Source organism: Balaenoptera acutorostrata, chromosome 17 (genome assembly GCF_949987535.1).
Source record: "Balaenoptera acutorostrata chromosome 17, mBalAcu1.1, whole genome shotgun sequence".
Lineage (NCBI taxonomy): Eukaryota > Metazoa > Chordata > Mammalia > Artiodactyla > Balaenopteridae > Balaenoptera > Balaenoptera acutorostrata.
Genome location: NC_080080.1, coordinates 187,379 through 214,588, shown reverse-complemented (window position 1 = coordinate 214,588; position 27,210 = coordinate 187,379). Strand labels below are relative to the sequence as shown.

The window sequence follows — 27,210 nt, the reverse complement described above, 5'->3', positions numbered from 1 at the left end:
CCCCCTCCTCCTCTGCGTACCCCCTCCTGCTCTGCGTACCCCCTCCTCCTCTGCGTACCCCCTCCTGCTCTGCGTACCCCCTCCTGCTCTGCGTACCCCCTCCTGCTCTGCGTACCCCCTCCTGCTCTGCGTACCCCCTCCTCCTCTGCGTACCCCCTCCTCCTCTGCGTACCCCCTCCTCCTCTGCGTACCCCCTCCTGCTCTGCGTACCCCCTCCTGCTCTGCGTACCCCCTCCTCCTCTGCGTACCCCCTCCTCCTCTGCGTACCCCCTCCTGCTCTGCGTACCCCCTCCTCCTCTGCGTACCCCCTCCTCCTCTGCGTACCCCCTCCTGCTCTGCGTACCCCCTCCTGCTCTGCGTACCCCCTCCTCCTCTGCGTACCCCCTCCTCCTCTGCGTACCCCCTCCTCCTCTGCGTACCCCCTCCTGCTCTGCGTACCCCCTCCTGCTCTCACCCCCTCCCGCTGGCGCACCACACACTCTCAGGCCCAGCCCCCCCGGGGCCCCTTGGCCGTCCCTCAAGCACAACACACTCGCTCCAACTCCCGGGCCTTGTGCTGGCTGTTCCTCTGACTGGAACCCTCCTCCCCACAGAACTTTACCTACTTCATCTGCTCTAACTCTGCTCAGACTCATCGTCTTTGTGAACGAGGCCCACGTAACCCCCTACTGAGACTTGCACCCCACGTCCCAATCTCCCTGGCCCTCCTCCACTGTTTCTCTGCAGCACTGACGCCTCCTGACATACGGCAGAAGTCAGTTTCTGTCACTCTGTGAGGGCGAGGACTGGCCTGTCTTCTTCACTGCTATGTCCCAGCGCCGAGAACAGCGCGGCACACAGAAGTGTCAATAAAAGCATGTCTATACCCTGAAGTCAGGGAGGCCACATGACATAAGACAAGTGTACTCTGAGGCTAAGAGGGAAAGGCCTTGCACCCTGATGCTGCCCCAGCCATGTGACCTGAGCAAGGCCCTTCTGGCTTCAGGGTCCTCATCTATTAGGTGGGACCAAGAGCACGCACCACATGGACTGTTCAGAGGCATAAATTACATAAAACACAGAGGGGGTCAGAACAGCACCTGGAACATACACACCAGGTCACAACAATGGTAACAGGCACCAGGTAGCTTCAAAGTACTTTTCCTAGACTTGATGGACAGTAACAACTTCTTAGACAAGGCGACGGCCCGGCCACTGAGCAAGCTGAGCAGGCCAGCCAGGTGCGTCAGGGAAATCGTGTTGTAGCCGTTTCTTAAGCCTCATCTCAGAATTCAAAAAAGCTAGTGAGTTCTTGGTCCCTGAAAACTGACAAAAACTAGAAGATGGAATAGAAGTTACATTTGTTCACTCCCCATTTTTCCATAAAGAATTTTTTATGAATGCACTAAAAGTTTTGAAGAGTATAATTTTTATTGCTCATTTAGAACTATCAACCCAATGGGGAAAAAGAGAGCATGCATATGAATTTGCATATACATGTACTGAATATCCCTGTTAGGACAAACAACACTCTAAGGTAGCCAGCCACCTCCAGGGAGGAACCTGGATGCCAAAGGGTAAGGGTGGGAGAAACTTTTCACTCTGCACTCTAATACCTTTTAAATTTTGAACTTTTGTTCAAATAGAAAAAAGGAAGAAGTTTTAAAAGACACTCATTAGCAATAAAAAGCCTGAAAATGAAATCAGGAAAACAATTCCATTTATAATAATATTGAAAAGAATAAAATATTTAGTAATAAATTTAACAAAAGAAGTGCAAGTACACTGAAACCTATAAAACACTGTTGAAAGAAATTAAAGAAGGCCTAATGGCAAGATATCCCATATTCATGGAATGTTCATCTTTTTTTTTTTTTTGGCTGTGTTGGGTCTTCTTTGCTGCCTGCAGCTTTCTCTAGTTGCAGCGAGCGGGAGCCACTCTTTGTTGCGGTGAGCAGGCTTCTCACTGCGGTGGCTTCTCTTGTTGTGGAGCATGGGCTCTAGGTGCGCAGGCTTCAGTAGTTGTGGCACTCGGGCTCAGAGTTTGTGGCTCGCAGGCTCTAGAGCACAGGCTCAGTAGTTGTGGCGCACAGGCTCCGCAGCATGTGGGATCCTCCCGGACCAGGGCTTGAAGCTGTGTCCCCTGCATTGGCAGGCGTATTCCCAACCACTGTGCCACCAGGGAAGTCCTGGATTGTTCATCTTAACATTAAGATGGCAAACCTTTCCAAATTAATCTACAGATTCAGCAGATCCTTATCAAAATTGACCTTATTTTTGCAGAAATTGATAGGCTGAATATGAAATTCATGGGACCCAGAAAAGCCAAAACAATCTTGAAAAAGAAGCACAAAGTGGAGGGCTCACACTTTCTGCCTTGGAAACTTACTATACAACCACAGTATTCAAGACAAGGTAGTACAGGCATAAGCACACACACACAGACCAATGGAAGAGTTGCCACAACTCAGAGTTTGCATGCCACAACTAAAGATCCTGCATGCGGCAATAAAGACCCGGTGCAGCCAAATAAATAAATAAATAAAAGCACCACAGTTGTCAACTGCACGTCTGTTCCCTGCACTGAACTCTAAGCTTCCGGAGGCAAGGGCCTCACCCCTGCATCACCAGCCCCGCACCTCACGAAATCAATGACCAGATGACCAGAGAGGCTCGACCACCTGATCCAAGTGCAACGATGCTGCCGCCAGTAGAGCTCACACCCCTCACGTTGGAGCCCCCGACCACCCACGTGTCTCACGCTCAGGAGGAAGCCGGCAGGGTCGCCAAGTATCAGGGCCAAGCTTCTCCCAGTACCCACGGGGCCTCCACATACCAAGCTCATGTCAACTCCAGTTCGTAAATTCCTAACATTAGTACTCTTTAAGGACTACGTAGCTAATGTGGCCGGTGTCATTTCTCGTGCTCCATGGGGGACCCCACGCTGGGCTCACCTGCATCCCGGGTACGGCAGGCAGGACTGGAGACGAGGGATGGTGCCCTTCAGCAGGCCGCCCCAGCCCTCAGCTTCACCAACACGCTCGCCGGCTACCTCGCTGACCTCCCACCCTGCCCGGCCCTGCTCCACTGGACGCTCCGGCCACGAAGTGCTCTGGGAGCTCATGCACACCGTGCTGTGCCCTGCTCATGCCCGCCACCTCCACCCGCGGCACGCTGTTCCTCTGCCTGGTTAACACCCCCAAAGACTTGGTCAGACACCCCTCCTTTCTAGATGAGAAAGCCTACCTAAACTCTGTACCCCCAAGGCGAGGCTAGCGGCCACCCTAGGGGTAGCCCCGAGACCCCACACTCTCCTCCCCGACTGTTGTCCATGTGAGATTATCAGAATCCACACCACCATGTCCCCCACCAGGAGCCTGGTGTATCTCTATCTCTGGGCAACTGACTGGCGAATGGCTGGCACATAGCAGGTGACAGAAGAGACCAGGAGCATGGGATGGACGTGGGTGGGCCTGGCAAACAGAAGCAGACATCAAATCCTGCCAAACCAGCCCTGGTCCGGGAAGATCCCACATGCCGTGGAGCAACTAAGCCCATGCGCCACTACCACTGAGCCTGCACTCTAGAGCCCACGAGCCACAACTACTGATCCCATGTGCCACAACTACTGAGCCCGCGTGCCTAGAGCCTGTGCTCCGCAACAAGAGAAGCCACCGTAATGAGAAGCCCTTGCACTGCAGCAAAGAGTAGCCCCCGCTCGCTGCAACTAGAGAAAGCCCGCGTGCAGCAATGAAGACCCAACGCAGCCAAAAATAAATAAATAAATATATTAAAAAATAATAATAATGGATATATGTAGATGCATAACTGAATCACTCAGCTGATTATACCTGATTAACATTCAGATTAGTATACCTGAAACTAACGTTGAAAATCAACTATAATATAAAATAAAAATTAAAAAAAAAATCCTGCCAAACCAACAGAGAAGGCTCCACCCCCGAGCAACACCATCCTGGGCCCCAGCGGCCTCAGGCAGGAAGGCACACACTGTCCCTTGGCGGTCGGCCACTGGGCTTTCTGCACACCCCTGCAAATGAGGGTCTCTGGGACCCACAGTTTACCCCCTCCCAGGTTTTGGGAACCAGAGGCTACTTCTTGGGCTTCTCAGGGTCGGAAGAAGTAGGAATCCTCATAGCATGGCTGAATTCTGAATACAAAATAAAAGGCCAACACCACCAAAATTAAATAGAAAAACAGTATCCAGAGTCCAGAAGCTGCCACGACATGTGCAATCGGATGCACAAAGAACCTGAAGTCTGTCGGCTGGGGAATCTGTACTGTACATGCTTCACACAATCCCAATGGCTAGGAGGCACATGCTGGCCACCAGAGAAGTCCCAGGAAGCAGCTGAAGGGACTGTGGCAGAACCACCCGCAGTGTCTCAGGATGACACTCCTGTGACGCTCCACCCATGAAGGAAGCACCCACATCTCTGGCTCGTGCTGGGCCTCCAGGGACTTCAGGAAGGACCGAGATAAGAGGCAGAACAGACAGAGGAGTGCAGCCAAGGAGGCAAATAGGCTCGAGTAGGGGGGGCCAGACGAGGGGCTCCCAGGCCTGAGCCCAGCACCCTGGGGCCACGCATGGTTCTGTTCACGATGCAGCCGGCTACACTCGAGTCAACCAGTCTGCAAGAGGACAGAAAACGTGCTCTGCTGACTTGGCCTCTTGGTGTTGAAATTACTTTTTTTTTTTTTTTTTTTTTTTATAGCTACTTTATTTATTTATTTATTTATTTTTGGCTGTGTTGGGTCTTCGGTTCGTGCGAGGGCTTTCTCTAGTTGCGGCAAGTGGGGGCCACTCTTCATCGCGGTGCGGGGACCGCTCTTCATCGCGGTGCGCGGGCCTTTCACTATCGCGGCCCCTCCCGTTGCGGGGCACAGGCTCCAGACGCGCAGGCTCAGTAGTTGTGGCTCACGGGCCCAGCTGCTCCGTGGCATGTGGGATCTTCCCAGACCAGGGCTCGAACCCGTGTCCCCTGCATTAGCAGGCAGATTCTCAACCACTGCGCCACCAGGGAAGCCCGAAATTACTTTTTTAGAACCCTATACACGTATAACACTCAGTAATTTACAGAGTCCTCTGAAATTCAGTCACACTTCGGCCTCACAACACACCCTGAGAATAGACAGGACAGATAAAATCTAATCCGCAGATATGAGCCGAGGCTCGGCTGTTAAGCGATTTGATCGATTTACCTGTGATGGACCACACTCCTCGGGGACTGAGTCAAGGCTGAACTCAAGTCTTCTGCAGTGGGAACAGTGCTGTGTCCACTATATCCAGTAACTCAAAGGCCGATCCGGGAGTCAGCGTGCTGCCCACTGGACTTCTCACCACAAGCCCAGGACAGAGTCAACACTAAGGCCTTGGGCCCCCCCTTGGAACGCTCCCTTCTTAAAAATCCTAATCACTCTTATTTTTAACAGCTTTATTGAGATGTAATTCACATACCATACAATTTACCCATTTAAAGCATACAATTTTAGAATATTTTAGTATATTCACAGATATGCACAGCCTTCACCACAGTCAATTTTAGAATATTTTCATTACCCATAAAGAAACCCCATACGCCTTAGCTGTCATTTCCCAGCCCCTGGCAACCACTAATCTACTTTCTGTCTCTATGGATTTGCCTATTTGGGGCATTTCATATCAGTGGAACCGTACAAAGCCAGACCTTTGTGTCTGGCTTCTTTTACTCAGCATAATGTTCCAAGATTCATCCACATTGTAGCATGAATCAGTACTTCCTTTCTTTTTATTCCCAAATAATATTCCACTGTATGGATAGAACACACTTTGTCCGTTCATCTGTTGATGGACATTTTGGCTGTTTCCCCTTTTTGGCTATTATGAATGATGCTACTGTGAACTTCTGTGTTCAGGTTTTTGTGTGGATGTGTTTTCCTCGTCACTCCTCCCTATAAGAACACATGAAAGGTGAGCCAATTTCCAACTGAGAAACTCACCTAATCTGACCATACTATTTAAAATACAGACAGATAACTGGGAGAAATAAATGACCAAAGAAAGTACAGAGTTAAAGACATTAAGAAACAAAAGCAAAACCTGAACTAACAGAATCAACAGTGATTAAACAAAGAGATGTTACTTCTAGGGATGGGCCCCACAGGCACATGTGCACAATGCAGTGCCTGCAGCCTGATTTTAACTGCGCGAAGTACGGTATTCACCAGCAGGGGCTGGTTAGCTAAATTATAGCACCTCCACACAGCCAGACATGATGTAGTCATGAAAAAGAATGAACTGGAAAATGTACTGATATGGAGTGACTTCCCAAACCCAAACACATTTAGTTAAAAAGGCGAGGTTAAGAAAATTTTTTAAAAGAAAAGAGCAGGAAAAAAAGAATACATATACATGTTTGCGTGCATAGTTACAACAAAGTATCTCTAGAAGGAGACGCAGTGGGTGCCTCCAGGGGACCAGGCTTCTGGGGGCAGAGGAGGCAAGGAGGCAACAGACAGCTACACTGTGCACCCTCTGTGCCTTCAAACCCTGAATATGTTACGTAGTACAAAGTTTTTTAACCTTTTAGGGAGCAAAAATGAAAAGAATCTATGAGAATTAAAACATTTACACTTAGGAAAGCAAGAGATGAGAGGCCTCAGGTAGCTGGAAGCAGCTGCTGCTGTGTCAACCTGGGAAGCACGACGGTGACTCCCACCCAAAGGCGCCCATCCCTGCTAATGTTAAAACACAAAGGAAACGCTCCACAAGGCGCTGAGTCCACTGCCCTCGAGGACGCCTGTGCAGAGGGAGACAGCGGGAGGCTGTGCAGAGCCTGCCCGGCACGGGGGCAGATCGGGCCCCAGGCAGGTCCCAGCGAGGGCCAGTGGAGCTGAGGAGCCACCCGAGCCCTGCTTGTTTTAGGGGAGGAGCGAATGCGGAGCAGGGCTGGGCCTGGTGGCGCTCAGCCAGTGTCGCCATGCGAGTCGGGGCACGCTGGGCCACGGACAGCAGTCCAGGGGGCACAGGGAGCCGGGGAGGAGGGCAGGGCAGCAGTGCGACTGGCACACACGCCCTGGGCCTGCTCCTCAGCCGCGGAGCGTCCTGGGTGCCACGGGACGGCCTCCACACACTCGCTGCCGGCTGCACCTGCTCCCAGCTGGGACAACCAAAAATGTCTCCAGATGAAGGGCCCGTGGACGAGAACACTGTTCTGCACACGCCCCTTGAGCAGCTGCGTGGAAGACAGAGGGGAGGGAGTCCAGCCAGGAGGCACAGCCACAGTGCAGACGGGACAGGGCCCGGGCCCCGCGTGGCAGCTGGCCCTGCTGACAGAGTAAGGGGGAGTCATCAACGACTTGGAAGGTACGACGAGCAAGACACGGAACAGCAGGATGCGGTGGCTGGGGGAGGACCCAGAAGGCCAAGCTTTCAGGCAAGAACCTAGCACACGACGGTCCCAGAGCACCGAACGGCCAAGGCTGGAAGTGAAGCAGGAGGCAAGGCCTGAGAAGCCTGCAGGGCTTCCGCGCAGGCGGCCAAGGGAAGAAGTGCGGCTGGCGCTTGGACCCCAGATGGAGCACTAAATGGGCTCGCTTTCTCCCTTGGGGTGGTCCTAGCATTGTCTCCAGTTATTTGGCCACCCTCCCTGTAAGAGGGCTGTCCATCCTACAGCCTGCCCCTGGCCGTGGGATGTATCTCCTCCCCCGGGGCTGGGCCAGGTGACCTGCTTTGGCCACGGAACTTGAGTCTCCAGCTCTAAGCTGAAGCTCAAAGAGAGGCTGAGTCTCTGCCACTCTCCTGCCATAAGAATAGCGTGTCCCAAACAAGGGCACGTCCCCGAGTCCAGCAATGAAGACTCTCAGAAAAGAGCCTCAAGCAAATGAAATGTGAGCTAGAAATAAACCTGAGTTGCTACTTCAATCTTTCTAGAGAAAGCTGCCCAATAAACTCCCTGATTTCTTCCTTCTCCAACCCATCCTACGCATCACGGCCAGGTAAATGTTCCTAAACCATTTTATCGGGACTTCCCCTACTCACAGACCTGAAGTGGCTCCCTACATACAGCCAGAGAACTGAAATCTAAAGGCCTTCACCTAAGTTCAAAGATCCTCACGTTATAATCCTTATTTCCTCTTATTCCTTACACAAACTTCTAACCCCCACAGACCACACATGAGCCACCTTCTTGCCTTTACTCCCAAGACCTGAAACACTTTCTGTCTGTAGTGCTGCAATGTCCTCAATCCTTTCCCCCACTCACCTCCTACTGAGGTTCAGCTCAAAGACCACCTCTTCCTTGAAGCCTTCCCTCACACTGCAGCCCCCTGCAATCCTTCTCCCTCTGAACTTCTAGAGCAAACTTTTTCTGAAAATGGGCCAGAGAGTAAACAGTTTAGGTGTTGTGGGCCATGAAGTCTCTGTTGCAACTAGTCAAGTCTGCCAAAAAAGCCACAGATGATACAAAAATAAACCAGGGTGGCTGTGTTGCAATAAAACTTTATTTACAAAGACAGGCCAAGGGGCTGTCAGTGGCTGTAGCTTACAGACCCTCGTCTGGCGCAGTGTTGGGAAGGCTGAGGCGTGAGCACAGCGGAAGCAGGAGTGAGCCAGGGCTGCAGGCCCAAGGGAGGAGGTTCTTCTCGGCAGGGTGAAACAGTGTGGCTGCAGGACAGCAGTCAGGGTCAGAAACGACCTCGGGGAGCAGGGCAGAGCTGCCAGGTAACATCAAGGGCAAGTCCCAGAGGCCGATGGGAGGCACGGTGAGGCAGGCATAGGAGGGAGCAGAGACAGCCAACAGCTGAGGGTGCAGACTTTACCAGGGGAGCAAGAAGGGTAACAGGAGAAGAGACCTCCAGGAAGGGCAGCCCAGTTCAGCTCTGCCAGGTGTCGCCAGGCCCAGCGCTGCGACACCCAGGCTGAGCTCCTGAGACAGAGCACCCACAAAGCCAACTTTGAGTGGGAGCGCGTGAGACCCTCAACAGATGGCCACATGGGTCAGTGAAGAGGCACAGCAAAGGCATTTTGCTGGTAAAACCAGATACTTCACTACGAGAATGTTCTCACGGTGAAACATTTGTTTCATTTTTTCATCTTTACACGGACATTTTTTTTCAAAAGCGACAAAGAACCAGGTGGAGGCTTAACAAGACACTGAATTCACTGTTACTACATTGTTCGAGGACAGCCCACACCAGCACACATGCAGGAAGGAAGGCGGGGATGGACATTTTAAAATCTATCTTTAGATATTTTAAAATTTGCTCACAGAAGCTATTTCGTTACCATTCGCTCTGAACATCAAATGTTCTCCACCTCAGACTCCACAAATGCCAAAAGACTCTCCTTAAAGTGGGGGGTTCCCTCTTAGTCTCAGTGTCACACAGATAAAGGGGATGAGATGAAGTGATCTAGGGTAAGCCTAAGATACTTTCCTTAGACCTGAGAAAGAGAACCATCTCCTTGGGAAACACGACGAATTTTTCCACTTTGTTCTGAAGCAAGTTAAGTTATTCCTTCCAACAGCTTAGCAAGACAGAATGTTACAGCACTGATAACGCCAAGTCCTCATTTTCTGGTGCTTATGCCCTCGCTGTCACTTAGAGTTTGTTAATAAAGTATCTTTTCTGTTACAAGGATAACACTGTGAAGTATAACAACAGGGCTTCCCTGGTGGCGCAGTGGTTAAGAATCCGCCTGCCAATGTAGGGGACACAGGTTTGAGCCCTGGTCCGGGAAGATCCCACATGCCGCGGAGCAACTGAACCCGTGCGCCACAACTACTGAAGCCCACGCACCTAGAGCCTGTGCTCCGCAACAAGAGAAGCCACCGCAATGAGAGGCCCACGCACTGCAACGAAGAGTAGCCCCCGCTCTCAGCAACTAGAGAAAGCCCGCGTGCAGCAACGAAGACCCAACGCCGCCAATTAATTAATTAATTAATTTAATTGAAAAGAAAAAAGTATAACAACAATGGTTTTGATACTTTAATTCAAGTAGAGAACTACCCAAGAAATGCTCGACATCTCATTTCTGTCAACGACAATCCTATCTACCTCCCAGGACGGTAAGTACTGCAGGATTCTAGAGTGGTTCATTAGAAGCTTTCTTCTTCTAAAAAGATTTTTAAAAACAGTTCTATATGATAATTTATCTAAGTACATGAGATTTGTTCCTCGTTTACCTTTATAAAGACTTGTTTCTCCAAATATGACCCCGGCTTGCGCAAGAAGAGAGAACCACAGACCTCAAGTTAGTGTTAAACTAAGACGAAACTGCCGACCCAGCGAGCGCACCCTGGAAACCAGATCTTGGCAGCGATAACAACTCCTGACTTTTCTCAACACTGACAACGTACAAGGCACAATGAATTCACCGAGTCCCCACAACCACCCTGGGAGCCCAATATTATTGGTGTTCCCATTTTACACATAAGGAACCAAAGGCAGAGTACAAAGCCAGTAAACAGAAGAGTCACGACTCAAAGGCAAGCAGTCTAGCTCCAGAAGCCGCCCTCTTCTCCCCTCTGTTCTCCAGCCTCTCCAGACAGCTGACTAGACAAAGTGCAGGCAGGGAGACCCAGGGCCCTGCTCATTCCCAAGCCAGCGCGCGGGGCACACAGTCCGCGCCAAGCTGCTTTACGGAATGAGTCTCCTTGCTTTACATTCACCCCTATCAAATCTCCTTCCCCTCCCCCAACGAGGAGAAACACACCTTGCTCACCGTGAAAGGGGAGCCGCTGACCGGGAACCACCTGCTGTTTACAGAGGCACCCAGGATGTACAGGGTGCAATTCCCCTCGCTGGCTTCAAAGACAAACCTCCTATTGTCTGCACCAGAGGAGGAACAAGAAGCCTTGCAACTGTAGGTTTCTGCAAAGGTCACAGGAGGTTTGGTTAAACCCTAGGACACCGAAGCGGGTGAGGGACGCCGCATTTTTGCTGCTGAAGGCTGCGCAGCGCCCACAGCAGCTGCTGGTGGGAGCAGCATGTAACACACCCACAGCTGCGGCGGCCTCGCCGCCAGCTGCACGTTTTAAAATAAAAGACGTCCTGACCCCCAAGATGCGCACAGCCTGCCTCTATCTCGGCCCTCGCGCGGAACACTGCCTCCACCCACACCAATCCCGCAACCGGGGGGCCACCGAGGGAATTCCAGCTCCGGGAGGGCGACCGGGAGGGAAGGCGGGGACGCCCCAGCCCGCCTCCCTGCAGAGGCCAGATCGGCGGGGCCGGAGGCCACGGCCCGCACCCGGACACGCGCGTCCCGACTCCCCGGCCCCGCACCTCCCCGACTGCGCACCCGAACCGCGCCGACACCCCGCGCTCAGGCCCGGCACTCCACTCACGCCCACCCTAGGCCGGGCACGCTCACACCCCAGGGCCGGGCACACTCACCGGCCCGCACCCCGGGCCGGACACACTCTCACCCACCTCCACCCACAGGCCGGACCCCACACCCACCTCACACCCTGGCCCCGCGAGGCCTGGGCCCCTCGCGCCCCTGCGCCCCCCCGCCACCAGCCGGACCTCTACACACAGAACCCGCCCCTCCCCGGCCCGGCCGCGGCACCGCCCGCCCCCTCAATCGCCAAGGACCCGTATCCTCGCGGGCCGGACCGGGGACCTCCGCGAGGCCGGGCGGGGGCCACAGCGCCGGCCTCTCCGCCATCTTCCCGGCCCGCGCCGCCCACCGCCCGCGCTCTCACCCGCAGGCTGCGCGCGGGCCGCGCGGCCACAGCCCCTCATCCCGGCTCGCACGCCGCGCGTGAGCTGCTCGCGGCTCTCCCGCGCCGCCGCCGCCCGCTCGGTGCGCGCCCTCCGCGGCCGCCGCTGCCGGCCCAGTGCGCCGAGACCGCGCGTCCTCCCGTCACCAGCGCAACCCCCCGCCTCCGGCCCCGCCCCCGCCCGCACGGCCCCCGCCGCCTGGGGACGCCGCCGCGAGCCCCATGCACATGCGCCGGCGCGCGGCACGCCGGGAGCGGGAGTCCCGCCGGGGGCGTGCGCTGCATGCCGGGAGTCGGGAGCATAGTCGCGCTGGCTCCGCCCACAAGGCGGGTGTGGGGTTCTCGCGCTGTCCTGGCGAGTCCGGGGATGCTTCGGGCGAAGGGGGGCGCCCCCTGCCCGGGTCACCCGGGTCCCAGGGTGCGACGGGCGGAGAGGGACGGCTGCTGGCCAGGTGATTCCGAAGCGCTCCCTCCAGCCCCGCGGTCCGCACCACGGCCGACGTTGCCTGTCAGATCGCTCCTGAGATTCTTCCGATCCCCTTCGTTGCGGTGCAGTTGACATTTCCTACGTGTCGGTGTGGATTTGGTGTAATTTTACCTACTCAAACCATGTTGGACTTCCTGGAAAATATTTCACTTTTCCTCGATTCTGGAAAGTTATCAGCCACTGTCTCTTAAAATATTGGCTCTCCTCCATTCTTATAGGTTCTCCCTATGTATCTGTCAGCTAAACTGGACGGCCTGTGTCCTCCGTGTCTCTACGATTTTCTCTCTTTTTGCTCTGTCATCTTAACTCTTGGTAATTGCTCAGTTAAGCCTTACTATTGTTCTCTTTAGTGTTTTCTAATCTGCGTTTAGCCTGCTCTTCAGGCTTTTAAAAATTATTATTACCTATACAGTATTCATTTCCAGAAGTTGTAGTATTTGACATGCATGTCGATATAAATGGAAGCTAACCAGCCTGAAACTCCCACAACAAAACAGAGAAGCCCACACCACTCCGTGGCCACAGCCCGGATCCCATTCGCACAAGGAACTGCAAAGGGCTGAAAGCTCAAGCTCAGAAGCCCTCAGTTGACTTCCACTTCCGGCCTGCAGCTCACTCCCTCAGTGCACCGCTGCTGCAGTGCTTTGCCTCCCGGCTCTCTGATCCGCACTCTGTCACCACTCTTTGGCTTCCCATTTGGCCCGTCCTCACACTGCACTCCCATACACAGGAAAAATGGTCTCTGCTCTCCTGTCTCTAGCTTCGGAGACCGTTGTGCACACTTGAGAAAGCCCAGTCTGGAGGAACCCCAGCATTCTCCATCATGAATGCTGCAGAAACATCACAGACCTGCGCTGGCTGGCTTCACTTTAAACTTAGGAGCACTTCACACTCCTTGGCAATCTTGTGATTTTTCTCCAGAGGGTAAGTCTCCCATTCCCCAAAGTGAGCATAGGAATTTCTTAGGCCTCTCTAGTTGAGCCTCCCAGATGAGAACAAAACTTCTTATCACCAAACCCAAAGGCCCGCCCATATCTATCCCTGCCCTTCACCTTCCCTCCTGAAAATGGGCAGGCAGTTTCCCTGCTCCTATACAAGGCAGGCCCTCCTCTGATGAACTGGGACCCACTCCTTCTTGCATTCTCAAAGATTTTGTTCATCTGTCTCCTCTCCTGCATCATCTGTTTGTCTCGCTCTGTTTTATTATTTGCATGAGCATACAAGGCCACTGATATTTCTCGTTATAAAAACAAAATGCCTCCTTTAACTCCACTTATCCCTCCCAGGTGCTTGGGTCCCCTGGTGGCCATGCTTCACAAAAGACTTGCCTGCACCTCACCATCATATTGTTTTTGTTTGTTGGTTTTATTTTGTTTTTTATTGAAGTATAGTTAATTTACAACGTTGTTAGTTTCAATTGTATAGCAAAGTGATTCAGTTATACATATTTTTTTCAGATTCTTTTCCATTATAGTTTATCACAAGATATTGAGTATAGTTCCTTGTGCTATACAGTAGGTCCTTGTTTACCTATTTTATATATAGTAGTGTGTATCTGTTAATCCCACACTACTAATTTGGGATGAATGGATAAAGATGTGGTACATATATACAATGGAATATTATTCAGCCATAAAAAAGAATGAAATGATGCCATTTGCAGCAACATGGATGGACCAGAGATTATCATACTAAGTGAAGTAAGTCAGACAGAGAAAGACAAATATCATATGATATCACTTATTTGTGGAATCTAAAAAAATGATACAGGGAATTCCCTGGCCATCCAGTGGTTAGAACCTGGGGATTTCACTGCTGTGTCCCGGGTTCAATCCCTGGGCGGTGAACTAAGCCGCAAGCCGTGTGGCATGGCCAATAAATAAATAAATAAATAAATAAATAAATATGTTTTTAAAGATACAAATGAACTTATTTACAAAACAGAAACAGACTCACAGACATAGAAAACAGTCTTATGATTACCAAAGGGGAAGGTGGGGAGGGCTACATTAGTAGTTTGGGATAAATTAGGCTCATTTTATTTGAAAACATAGTGAAAACATGTGAAATTCGTACATAAAAATTGTTAACTGAATGCCAACATACAAAAACACAGAATGCTTAAGAATATACAAGAATGTAAGGATAGGGACTTCCCTGGTGGTGCAGTGGTTAAGAATCTGCCTGCCAATGCAAGGGACATGGGTTTGAGCCCTGGTCTGGGAAGATCCCACATGCCACGGAGCAACTAAGCCCGTGTGCCACAACTACTGAGCCTGCTAGAGCCCGTGAGCCACAACTACTGAGCCCGTGAGCTACAACTACCGAAGCCTGTGTACCTAGAGCCGGTGCTCCACAACAAGAGAAGCCACCACAATGAGAAGCCCGCGCACCGCAACGAAGAGTAGCCCCTGCTCGCCACAACTAGAGAAAGCCCGTGGGCAGCAACGAAGACCCAACACAGCCAAAAATTAAATAAATAAATAAATAAAAAATTTTAAAAAAAGAATGTAAGGATAACATAACATCAGAAAAATCTATCAGTGTAATTTAGCATATCATCAAACTAAGGATAAAATCACCTCCTTCTCTCAATTGTTGATAAAAGTCAGCATCTCTTTATGATCAAAAAATTTTTAACTGAGACTACAAAGGAAACTTTATTAACCGGGTAAAGGCTATATACCAAAATCCCACACAAATTATTTTCAACAGAGAATCTTTGGATACAAACCCTTTAAGGTCAGGAGCAAGAAAGGATGCCTACTAATGTTGGTGGGTGGAGGCGGGTGTGCTCAGCCGATGCAACAATAAAAGAAAAAAAAGAGCCTAAGGATTAGAAGAGAATAACCTAAAGTCTCAAAAATTGAAGATAATATGAAATTCTACACAGAAAATATACAGAATCAACAAAGTATGAGAATCAGTGAGTTCAATAAGATCTGCTCACAAAACCCAACAATGGTTCTCTACAGATGAGAAACCACCAACTGGAAAATATGATGGAAAGTGAGATGCCCTTCACAACACCAACAGAAGCTATAAACCATGTAGGCATTAAGCTAATTAAAAATATACAAAACCTTTATAGAGGACACATAAAAACTCTATGAAAGTATCTTAAAAGAAAGCCTAAATAAATGGAGAAACATACAATGTTCATGGACCAGATGGCATAACACTGTAAAGATGTCAATGCTCACTAAAGTGGTCTAAAAAACCAAAATATTAATAATCTAGTTCTAGTAAGATTTTTTGAGGAATGTGAAAAACATATTTTTTAGATATACATGGAAAAATAAAAGTCTACAAATAGCTAGTTCAGTTTTGAAGGAGGACATACAGCAGGCAGGTACTCTACCAGATGTTAGGATCTACTCCAAAGCAATGGTACTTGATAGGCCCAGGAACACAAATGGACCAATAGAACAGAAAAAAGAATTCAGAATCTCACTAATGATTATTTAATGTATTCTTTGTTGAGGAATTATTTGAAGAAACATGAAGCTGGATCCACATCTAATATGTATAAAATTGGGTTCCCAATAGATTATCCACATAAATATGAAAAGTAGACGAAAGTAAAACTGAAATACTTCTAAAAAAAATAGAGAGGTGAATCTTTATGACCTTGGAGAGGGTAAAGACTTATTAAAACCACAAAACTACAAGCCACAAGGTAAAAAATTAACTAATTTGACTACCTCTGATTTAATTTCTATTAAACAGATGACATCACAGTTAAAGTTAATAGATGATGGACTAGCAGAAGACATTTGCAATCTAAATCTGACAAGAAATCAGTATCTAGAATATACAAGAGCTCTTGCGTATTAACAACGAAACAAAACAAAAAACAGGAACTCCAATAGAAACATAGGCCAGAAACAAAAACAAAAAAAACATACATATGGAAAGACAATTCACGAAGGGGGAAAGCCCACATGGTATTTGAGGAGATCATGAAACTCACTAGGAATCCATTAAGGACAAATTGAAACAACCATGATATGCATCTGATTGGCAAAAATAAGAACACTGTATAACACTTAGTGTTGGGGAAGGTGTAGTGAATTGGGAATTCTCAGGCACGGCTACTGGGAGTGTAAATGTACTCAGCAGCTCTGAAGGGCAACCTAGCGGTAGTCAGTGAAATTAAGCGTGCAGATACCTTATGAACAAGCAACCCGTTCTTGGATAGATAATCCAGAGGAATTTTCATTCCTAGGGACCAGGTAAAAAGATACTCAGCACTACGTGATTTGCAGTGATGGGGAATAAGAGGCAACTTAGGTGTCCATCATCAGGGACAGACGCGCAGACTGACAGTGCTACGCAGCAGTTAGGGACAAAGAACCAGAGGTATGGAGAACAAGAGAAGATCCTAAAAACAAGGCGCTGCGTAAAAAATTAAGTGAAGTGGGCTTTATAGCACAACATGTAAATTAAGTCACATACACCACACAACAGTGCATATTTTACAAGGAAAAAACATATTAAGGACATGTATAAAACACCTGCACCTACGTGATGGAAAGGAAGAGCTGCGGAGTCAGGGATACGTTGATAAACGAGGAGAAGCGCCTGGTCCAGACAGGAAAGGGCCCGGGGCCTGCGTGCAAAGGCGCCGCCTCCCCTCCGCTGCCCAGCCGCACGCAATCCCACTGAGGACCCCTTTTCATCCCACTCGCCCCTGCAGGACGGGGCCAGGAAGACAGGGTGCTCCAGCATCACCTCTGGCTCCGTCCCGGCTGGGCGGCGGCGCGGGAACAGCGGCCTGGCGCCCCGAGGGCTCGAGCGCAGGCGGGACAGCGTGGACCCGCTGGGACCCGCTCCGGCCTCCTGACCACGCCCCTCACGACCGCCCCTGCACCGGGTCACGCCCCCAACACCCTCCTCGCCCCTTCCTTGACCGCGCCTCCCTCCGGACCTTGGCTTCGCCGCGTCCCTCTGATCCCAGTCACGCCTTCCCGGGCCACGCCCCTTGCCCAAGGACACTCCCCCAGGAGACAGCCTCTTAAGCTCCTCGACGCTCCGCCCTGACCACGCCCCCGTGGGCTTCACCGGGGCCACGCCCCCACGGCTCTCGCCCTCAGGGCCCCCTCTCCCCAGCTGGCTCTGGGCTGTCAAACCCAATCAAATCCCTTCCCTCCAGTCCGAGGGCCGCTCCCCACCTGCAGTGGGCTCTGTGCCAGGTCTGGGGCTCTGCCCACGAGCAGGGACAGGCTGATGGTCCCCTGGGTTGGTGGTAACTGGTTTCCGTCTTAATCCGATTACAGCTCAACAGAAATTGCTTAGGTGTTCTATCAGGGACGCTCTTTATTCCCCAAGGAAGCTGCCTCGGCACACCAGGCTTGGTATAATTTTTCCTTTACGGTAGGTACTGTCATCATTCTCTCTTCCGGGTGGAGACGCTGAGCACGGAGTTGATAAGCTTGGCCAAGGCCGCCCAGCGGTCCGCTGATAGGACCAGGGGCTCAGCCCCACGCGTCCTAGGGAGTTTAGGGGAGAGGGGTGGACGGGCCCCCACCCGCTCTTTTTCCTCCCCTGCAGGAGGCTAGTTGCTGAGACGTCAAACAGCCTTCAGACCTCCTTTGATTTTGCTGCCTGGAAAATAAGACAGGCTGACTTCTTTTTTAAAATATTTTAAACTTTTATTGAGATATAATTGACATACAATAAACCACACAAATTTAAAGGATACAATTTGATGATAAGCTTTGATGTATTAATTCTTAATTTCACATCTGTGAAAGAATCAACACAATCAAGACAATGAACGTGTCTGGCACTTCCCCAGTCTTGCAGGCCCCAATGAATCCGCCCTCTTACCCTCCCCTACCCCATCTCCAGGGAACTCTGCTTTCTGTCACTATTAGGTCAGTTTCATTTTCTAGAATTTGGTGTAAATGAAATCCTTTTCTCCTAGGGTAAACACCTAGGAGTAGAATGGATGGCTCATATGCGAGGTGTATGTTGGACTTTTTATGAAGCCTCCAAACCATTTTCCACGTGGCTGCACCACTTTCCATCCCCACCAGCAGTGATGAGGGTTTCATTTCCTGCACATCCTCACAGACTCTTGACATGGCCAGTCTTTGTTTAAATTGTGGTAACACACACACACACACACACCATAAAATTACCATCTTAATCATCTTTAAGTGAACAGTTCAGTAGTGATAAGTATATTCATATTGTTGTGCAACAGTGCTCCAGATCCAGATCTTGCAAAACTAAACCTCTCTGCCCATTAAGCAACTCCTTATTCCTCCCTCCCGTCAGCCACTGGCAACCACCACTCTACTTTCCATTTTTATGAATTTGATTACTTTAGATACCTCATATAAGTGGAATGTATTTGTATTTGTCTTTTTGTGACTGACTTATTTCACTCAACATAATGTCCTCCAGGGTCATCTATGTTGTAGCATGTGTCAGAATTTCCTTCTGTTTTAAGGCTGAGTAATATTCCATTATATATACACACCACCTTTTGTTTATCCATTCATCGATGGACACTTGGGTTGCTTCTACCTCTTTACTATTATGAATAATGCTGCTATGAACATGGGTGTGCAAGTATCTCTTTGAGATCCACCTTTCAGTTCTTTTGGGTATATACCCAGAAATGGGATTACTGGATCAAATGGTAGTTTTTTGGTGTTTTTTTGTTTTTTTATAAATTTATTTATTTTATTTATTTATTTTTGGCTGCATTGGGTCTTCATTGCCGTGCGTGGGCTTTCTCCAGTTGCGGCGAGCGGGGGCTACTCTTTTTTGCCGTGCCAGCCTTCTCATTGTGTTAGCTTCTCTTGTTGCGGAGCACGGGCTCTTGGCGCGCGGGCTTCGGTAGTTGTGGCAGCAGGCCTAGTTGCTCCGCGGCATGTGGGATATTCCCGGACCAGGGCTCGAACCCGTGTCCTCTGCACTGGCAGGCGGATTCTTAACCACTGTGCCACCAGGGAAGTTCCCAAATGGTAGTTTATTTTTAATATTTTGAGGGACCTCCATACTATTTTCCACAGAGGCTGCACAAATTTACATTTCTACCAAAAGTGTCCATGAGTTCCAGTTTCTCCACATCCTCACCAACAATTGTTATTGTTTTATTTTTTTTATAGGCACCATCTTAATGGGTGTGAAATGGTATTTCACTGTGGTTTTGATTTGCATTTCCCTAATTATTAGTAATGTTTAGCATCTTTTTGTCACTTCGTTGGCCATTTGTCCATCATCTTTGGAGAAATGTCTGCTCAAGTCCTTTGCCCATTTTTAAATCTGGTATTTGTTTTGTTGTTGTTGTTGAGTTGGAATTCTTAATATATTTTGGATATTAACCTCTTATTAGATATAGGATTTGTAAATATTTTCTCCAGTTCTTTGGGTTGCCTTTTCACTCTCTTGATTGTGTCCTTTGATGCACAGAAAAGTTTGTCTGATGTAGTCCAATTTACCTATTTTTGCTTTTATTGTGTGTGCTTTGGTGTCATATTCAAGAAATCTTTGCCACATTCAATGTTATGAAGCTTTTCCCATTTTCTTCTATGAGTTTAGTGGCTTTAGGCCTTTGATCCATTTTCCATTTTTTAAAAAAAATTAATTTAGTTATTATTTATTTTTGGCTGCATTGGGTCTTCGTTGCTACACATGGGCTTTCTCTAGTTGCAGCGAGCGGGGGCTCAGTTAATTTTTTAATACAGCATGAAATAAGGGTTCAACTTCATTCTTTTGCATGCAGATAGCCAATTTTCCCAACACCCTTTGTTGAAAACACTGCCCTTTCCTCATTAGATGCTCTTGGCACTCTGGTCAAAGATTATTTTCTCAGCGACGTGAGAGTTTATTCCTGGGCTGTCTCTTCTGTCCCATCGGTCTCTATGTCTGTCTTTTTGCCAGTGTGAGTGTGCCCAGTCTTTTTTAATTTCAGCAGTTTTAATGGGTGTTCCTCATTGTGACTTAAAATTGAATTTTCCTAATGATTAATGGTGTTGAGTATCTTTTCATGTGTTTGTTTGCCACTCATAAATCTTCTCTAGGGACTTCCCTGGTGGTGCAGTGGTCAAGAATCACCCTTCCAATGCAGGGGACACGGGTTCAAGCCCTGGTCTGGGAAGATCCCACATTCTGCGGAGCAACTAAGCCCATGTGCCACAGCTACTGAGCCTGCGCTCTAGAGCTCCTGAGCCACAACTACTGAGCCCACGCACCACAACTACTGAAGTCCGTGCTCCTAGAGCCCGTGCTCTGCAACAAGAGAAGCCACCACAATGAGAAGCCCGTGCACTGCAAGGAAAAGTAGCCCCCACTCTCCACAACTAGAGAAAGCCCGTGCGCAGCAAGGAAGACCCAATGCAGCCAAAAGTAAATTAAAATAAATAAATAAAAATAAATCTTCTCTAGTGAGGTATCTGTTCACATCTTTTGCCTGACTGTCCCTTCTCTTTGTCCCTTTCCTCACAGCAGGAGACCCATAGGGAGCATTGGGATGGATTATGGGCTCATGTTTTCAGGCTAGAGGAGACAAGTGGATGACACTGAATGATGGGGTTTGGTGGAGGGCAATGGGGAGGAGGACCCGGACGTGTGTCCAGCAGCCTCCCAGCCTCTCAGGCCACCTTGGCCCCTCCCACCTGGGCTGGACCCAGAGATGAGTGCCCAGGACTCCCTGGGGGGAGTCTCACCTTCTGTTCCCCAGGGTTACTAGCTGGAGTGCAGGCCATGGCTCGGGACATGTGTGGACCCACATCTGTGTTCAGGGAAGCCGGACTGTTTGGTGGGCACAGCTGCTCGATAAGGCCATGTCCCCAGGTGTGTCCAGGGCAGGGACTGGCTCCCAGGACCTGTGCACTGTCCAGGACGTCTTCCTGTGCCTTAGGTCTGGGATCATCTGATCGCAAGGAGTGGGAGCCCTGGGTGCTGCTCACCGTGAGGAGAAGACCCAGCTGGGAGGACACAGAGTTGGCTCACACAGATGGCAGGAGGCTGACCTGGAAGCCTGGGACCCCTCTGTCCCCACCGCGTGGACCTTCTCTCCTCTCTATCTCTCTGTGGAGTCTGGCTCCTCTGCTTCTGCACGTGGGGCCCCTCACTCTGGCACTAAGTGCATTGTCTGTTACTAGCCCTTGCAGGGACGGGCACCTGCCTCTCAGCTGTACAGAGGCTCAGAGAGCCTGCAGCACCCAGCCCAGTCAGCACGGCCTGGGGGAGGCTCCAGGACAGGCACAGGGACCGGTGTGGACGTCCCTCAAGGCAGCAAGTACCTGTTTAACTGTAAACTCCCCTCATATGGGAGGTAATGGGTACAAGAAAGGCTCTGGTCATGGGCAGAGGGGGCATTCTGGGTGCCTGCCCTTGCCAGCTGCTCCCTGTTGAACAAACTGCCCCCCCCCCCCAGTTCTTGCCGTGGGTGGCCCTGCTCTGCGGGAGACATGATGCCCTTAGACCAGAGTGCAGGCAGAGGCAAAGCCAGCTGTATTCCCATCTGCAGGGGAAGCCAGTGATCTGTGATGTGGCCAGGTCTCAAAGAACGGAAGAATCAAATGTACAGAGAAAAGCAGATGGAGAAATGGGTCCGTGGATTCATGGAAAAGTGCAAAATTGCTGCAGTTAGTGCCGGGTCCCCGGAGCTTTCTTCTCCTGAACAATGGCGAGCAGTGACTCAGTTCTTCACGAAACCCAAATAGACAGTAGCTGACAGTTTCCTACATTTCTGTGCTAAGTTTCTAAAATCTTACCCTGCCTCCACAATCAAGTGGAGCACCGGCCGCAGCCAACGCTGCATTCTAAAATCTGTGAAAGAACGCTCATTTGCAGCTCAATCCTCCCCAAAGCAATGAACGATAGTGACATATATAGTAAGGTCCTTACAGTAGAAAATAAAGGCTAGAAAGCCACCGTGAATTTCAAACTGTAGGTATAACGGAATAGTTGGTTGTTTACATAAAATGGTTGTTGAAAAGTTTCTGGCTTTTTCCACAGTGGATTTGCTCCCAGACACAGGCGTTTAAAAACCACCACTAGGGCTTCTCTGGTGGTGCAGTGGTTAAGAATCCGCCTGCCAACGCAGGGGACACAGGTTCGAGCCCTGGTCTCGGAAGATCCCACATGCCGCGGAGCAACTAAGCCCGTGCGCCACAACTACTGAGCCTGCGCTCTAGAGCCCGCGAGCCACAACTGCTGAAGCCCGCTCACCTAGAGCCCACGCTCCGCAACAAGAGAGGCCACCGCGATGAGAAGCCCGTGCACTGCAACAAAGAGTAGCCCCCGCTCGCCAAAACTAGAGAAAGCCCATGTGCAGTAATGAAGACCCAACGCAGCCAAAAATAAATAAATAGATTTATAAAAACAAAGCAAACAAACAAAATAATGGATCTCCATTTCCTTACCAAAAAATAAATAAATAAATAAATAAATAAAAACCACCACTAAGGCTAAGCCAAAACGGGCAAGGAAAAGACGTCGTTGTCGCTGGATACAGAGCTCAGGTGCATCTGCCTCTCCTGGCTCTCTGCCTCACAGCTATGGTGGGAGTAACAAAGGAGCCGTGGAGAACTGTGGGGGGTGGGGGGAGGGAGCCTCCGGGGATGGGAAGGGCTCCCCTACATGGCTTCAAGCTCAGCATGAGCGCCATGTCCCCACTGACCTCCCTGGGGAGACCCAAGACCAGCCAACATTCTGTGACCATCAGTGACGCCCCAGGACACACAGAAGTTATTGAAAACATGACCACAGGCGCATCTCAGGCTGACCGTGCTGTCCTGGTTGTTGCTGCTTCTGTCTCCAAGCGTGGGCAGACCCCTCCCTGCGCAGGCCCTCTGGCTTACACACTGGTGTGACACCACTAACTGGAGGTATTAACAAGATGGGTTCCACTGAGCCCTCTGCAGCCAGGAGGGATGGAAAACACCTGGTAGAGGTGGCAGTGCAGTGGAAGCAAGCTGCCCGCAGCTCGTCCAGCTGATAAGCCCTCGTGTCCACCCCTCCAGCACATCCACACAATTGGTGCATTGGCACCAAGCCTGTGGGCTGAGAGGAGATGGGGGTTCTCAAACCCAGAGGAGTGGTCGCCTTTGTCCACGTGCACAGCAGTAGCTTTGAGTGAAGCTCTTCTTGGGGAGTGTGGACTTGAGTGTCAAGAACGTGTCTGTCGCTCATCGTGGCAACAGCAAAAATGATCCAGCAACGCAAGTGGCTGGCTTCACAGCCCAGGTGACTATCCCGAGTCATCCAGGCCGTGTCAGCACTGGCTGGGCATCTGTTGCCTGCAAGTCTGCTGAGGTGAAGAATGTTGATCACTGTACTGGGAAGAGTCTGGAAGATGGCCCTGGATTCTTGAAACCTCGTGATGCTTCATCGTTGAAATGGTCCCCAGCAAGCCCATGTGTGTTGAGAGCTTCTCTGACGATCCTTCTCTGGGCCATTTTGGTATTTGTGACATGAGATGGACGGCAGGTGTGGGTGTCATCAAAGCAGTAGGTGAGAAGGCTGCTGGAGCTGGCAAGAAAGTTCAGAAGGCTAAACGAATACACTTAACCCTTGAGCCATGTGGGGCTTAGGGGCACTAACTCTCCACGCAGTTGAAGATCCGGGTATAACTTTACTTCCGTATCTGCAGATTCAACAACCCCAGATTTTTTTATTGGAAAAAAAAAAAAAGAAGCTGCATATAAGTGGACCCACAGTTCAAACCTGTGTTGTTCAAGGGTCAACTGTATTGTCCCTAATACCTGCCACCCACTCTTAGCCTGTGGTGGAAGAACGGTCTCAGGACAGTCTCAGCTGGCCATTTTGGTTTAATAGTAAAGGACTGGCTAATGAGAACAATGCATCATAAAATCTTCATAAGGAAAAGAGAATGTTTTGTGGACCATTGTTGCGGGGGTGTTGCGTGGCAGTTTTAAGTTACTAGTTTTTAAAATCAGAACAATTTTTTTCTTAATATTTATTTGGCTGCGCTGGGTCCTAGCTGCAGCACACGGGATCTTCATTGCGGCACGTGGGATCTAGTTCCCTGACTAGGGATCGAACCCTGGTCACTGGACCACCAGGGAAGTCCCCAAATCAGAACTTTTAATGGAAACAACTGGACAAAAACTCTGTCACAGAATTTTGAGACCCATTAAAACAAAGTTTAATGAGAAAAAAAAGTTTTGGATCAGATTTCCCAAGTTGACCCAATCCAAGAGGAAAGGAGGAAGGCCTGAGAGGAACAGGTGTGAGGCACAGCCACCCAGACCTCCTTCCCACCAGGCCTCGGCACAGGCCGAGCCAGGAACACCCGAGTCTTCAGAAGTCGGGAGGTGCGGATGAAGGCCAGCAGGGTGACGGCCCAGGGGCTCCACATTGTCAGGCCTGGGGGGAGGAGCAAGCTGTTGCCTCACACAGGTCAAGAAGGGAACGGGAAGGGGGACTTCTGAGTCCTGTCCTCAACTGTGGGCTCCTCACGGGGAGAGGGAGACGCAGCCGGAGTCAGGTGCTTCCTCGGGTCCTGTTGGGGGTAACACAGGAGTGCGGTGGAGGCAGTGGTAGAGGCCAGGAAGGCTTGAGGAAGGAGGACTGGAACTGCCTTGAAGACGGTGGGATGACGGCACAAGGGGACAGAAGTGGCACAGGGGACAGAAGCAGCGCAAGCAAAGGTGCAACGTAGCAAAGATGGGAATGTGACTCTGGAGCTGGCAGGGCCTGGCTTTTTGTCTCCTGGAGACTGTGGGCTCCGTCCTGGAGGCCGTGGAGCCTTGGCATGTTTTTCAGGAGTGAGGCATCGTCAAGGAGGGCTTCAGTTAATCTTCAGGCCATCCAGGAATGAGGACTGTGTGGGATCCTGGGAGGTGCTCGGTGAGGCTCATCTCACCTGTCTCCCGGGCGTAATATAGAGGCTTCTCTGTTCCTCAGAGATTGTAAATCAGTTTCTTGATTACCCAAACCTCATGATCCACTTCCTTCACGTAGGATTTGAGGGTAGAGAAGCTCTTGTGCAGCTTGCGGCTGAGTGGGGTCCCTGTGGTTAGGCAGCCAGAGGGAGGCTGTCCAGAGACAGGCTCACCAACCCCGGTCTGCTCCTCAGCTTTGCCCTGGTGCTGAGACCAGGTGCCCTGTCCTCCAGGAAGTGGACACAGAAGAGCAGAGAGCCAGGGCACAGGGGAACCCAGCAAGGGCCCGTCCGTTGTCAGTGGTACCAGTGTTGCTGCCAGGCATGCACCCCTCTTTGAACACAAGTTTCAGGGGAAGCTGGGGGATCTGGGAGTGGGTCTTAAGATTCAAATTTCAGTGGCTCCAAGCACTGACAGCTGCTGTTTCCATCCCCGTTGTAGGGATCAGACTACAGGTGTGGTCACTGCCCTCGGCTGTCCGGCCACAGGTCTCCCAGACAGTGCCTGGGTGGCGTCTGCACACTTCTGGATCTTCATGTGTCCATTTTCTTTCCTCTGAGGCTTGGAGTCTAAGCGGAATGGAGGTTTCCTCAGACTTTCTCTAATGAGTGAACAAGTTTCTGCTAAGTTAAAATCATGTTCTCTTGCCCTCTTGGGAAGTAAGTTTAGGGTTGATGAAGCTTTAGAGTGACTCCAAACTATTCGGTAGCACACCTGCAGCCTCTCATCTGTCCTCACAGACGCCCAACCGCACCCATAGTGAGTCCCTGTGGGGAATAACAGAAGCATGGGTTTGGGGTCGGACAGATGGATCTGAATTCACTTAGTATGTGGTCATAGACAATTTGTGTAACCCCCAACCTTAGTCTTCTTACCTGTAAGATGGTGATGTTAATACCTACCTGGTGCGTGTGGGGCACTCAGCACAACCTGTCACGTGGCAGGTACTCGATGAATGTCAGATACTGTTCTCATCACGTGGATTTTACCAGGTTCATGCCCAAAGGGCAGCAATATCTCTATGAGCTCTGAGTGCTTAGGAGATGACTGTTTCTTTCAGTTAGTGACAAAACCCAGGTTCTGACTTACAGCTCCTCGGCTCGTGCTGCGCATTTTATCTTTAACCACAGCCACCTAGAAGCCCTCCCAAGTGCTACCAGAAGTAGTTCTGACTCTCCACAGACCCCAGCTGGTCCATGAGGGTCCCCGCCACCAAGGACCGTCCCCACAGTCCTCAGACCCCAGGGTGCCGCCTCCGTCATCATCTGCGCAGACCTTAAGCCCCAGGGGGCCAGGGCCTCTTCAAGTTGGGTGATCAAGTGCCCCAGTGGAGTCAGCGACCGTTCTACGCCTACAATTGTATCGCAGCCCGCGCGACTCCTTTACGCTCGGCAGGCCCTGTACTCGGAACCCGGCCCACCCGGGAGGCCTCTTTAGCCGACTCCCGTCGGCTGCCCGCCTCACCAGCCAATAAGCAGCCCTGTGCCCGCCTCCGTCGGACCGACCGCGCCGCCAGGGCGCTCAGGGGAAGGTCCCCTGGGGCCAAGTCGCCTCCACCCTGCGGCAGCCGCGACAGCTCACGATGCTGGGGCCTAGCGATCCCCAAGTCAAGGGCTGAAAGAGAACGGCCGGGGCGCCGCCCGGAACCCCGCTCTCCAACCCTCGGTTTCCCCAGCCCCTCAGCCACCGCGGACCGAGGAGGGCGGGCCGCCGAGCACCATAGAGTCGACGGTCTTCCCTGCGTCCTAGAGCGACTCGAGGGCGCACGCGCAGGCCCCGCCCCGGGACCACTTCCGGCGGTGCGGCCCGTCCAGCGGGTGGGCTCAGCCTCTTGGGGGCGCCTGGGTCTCCGCGAGGCGCGGGGGCAGTCGTCTGACGTTGGTTAAGGGCGGATGTGACTGAGGTCCCTGCAGCTAAGGGCAGCTAGGCCTGCGGAGGCGGAGGTGGCCCAGGCGGCTGCCGCGATCTGCTCGGTCTAGGGAAGCCCCTCAGAACGCAGCTCAGTGTGAACGAAAATCCCGTATCTCCAGGCTGACTTCTCGAGCACGTGTCAAACTTTCCCAAGGACCCGGTCCGATTTACGGTCTCATCCTGCATACGCTGGGACTGCGGCCCGTGAGGGCTCGAGTCTCCAGCCCTAGTTGAC

The 27,210-nt window shown here is 51.0% G+C and overlaps 1 protein-coding gene across 5 annotated transcripts in view; it reads right to left on the bottom strand.

The window, feature by feature from the left end:
- Positions 1 to 16,816, bottom strand: part of ARHGAP39 (Rho GTPase activating protein 39) — a 90,386-nt gene extending 73,570 nt beyond the window's left edge. For 4 of the 5 annotated variants that reach the window (XM_057531926.1, XM_057531929.1, XM_057531930.1 and 1 more), the window contains exon 1: positions 11,688 to 11,862. The gene's annotated coding sequence lies outside the window, so the exon portion shown is untranslated. Of the gene's footprint in view, positions 1 to 11,687; positions 11,863 to 16,719 lie in introns of those variants that run through there. The other variant, XM_057531928.1, reaches the window with a different exon arrangement.
- Between the last annotated feature and the right edge of the window lie 10,394 nt (positions 16,817 to 27,210).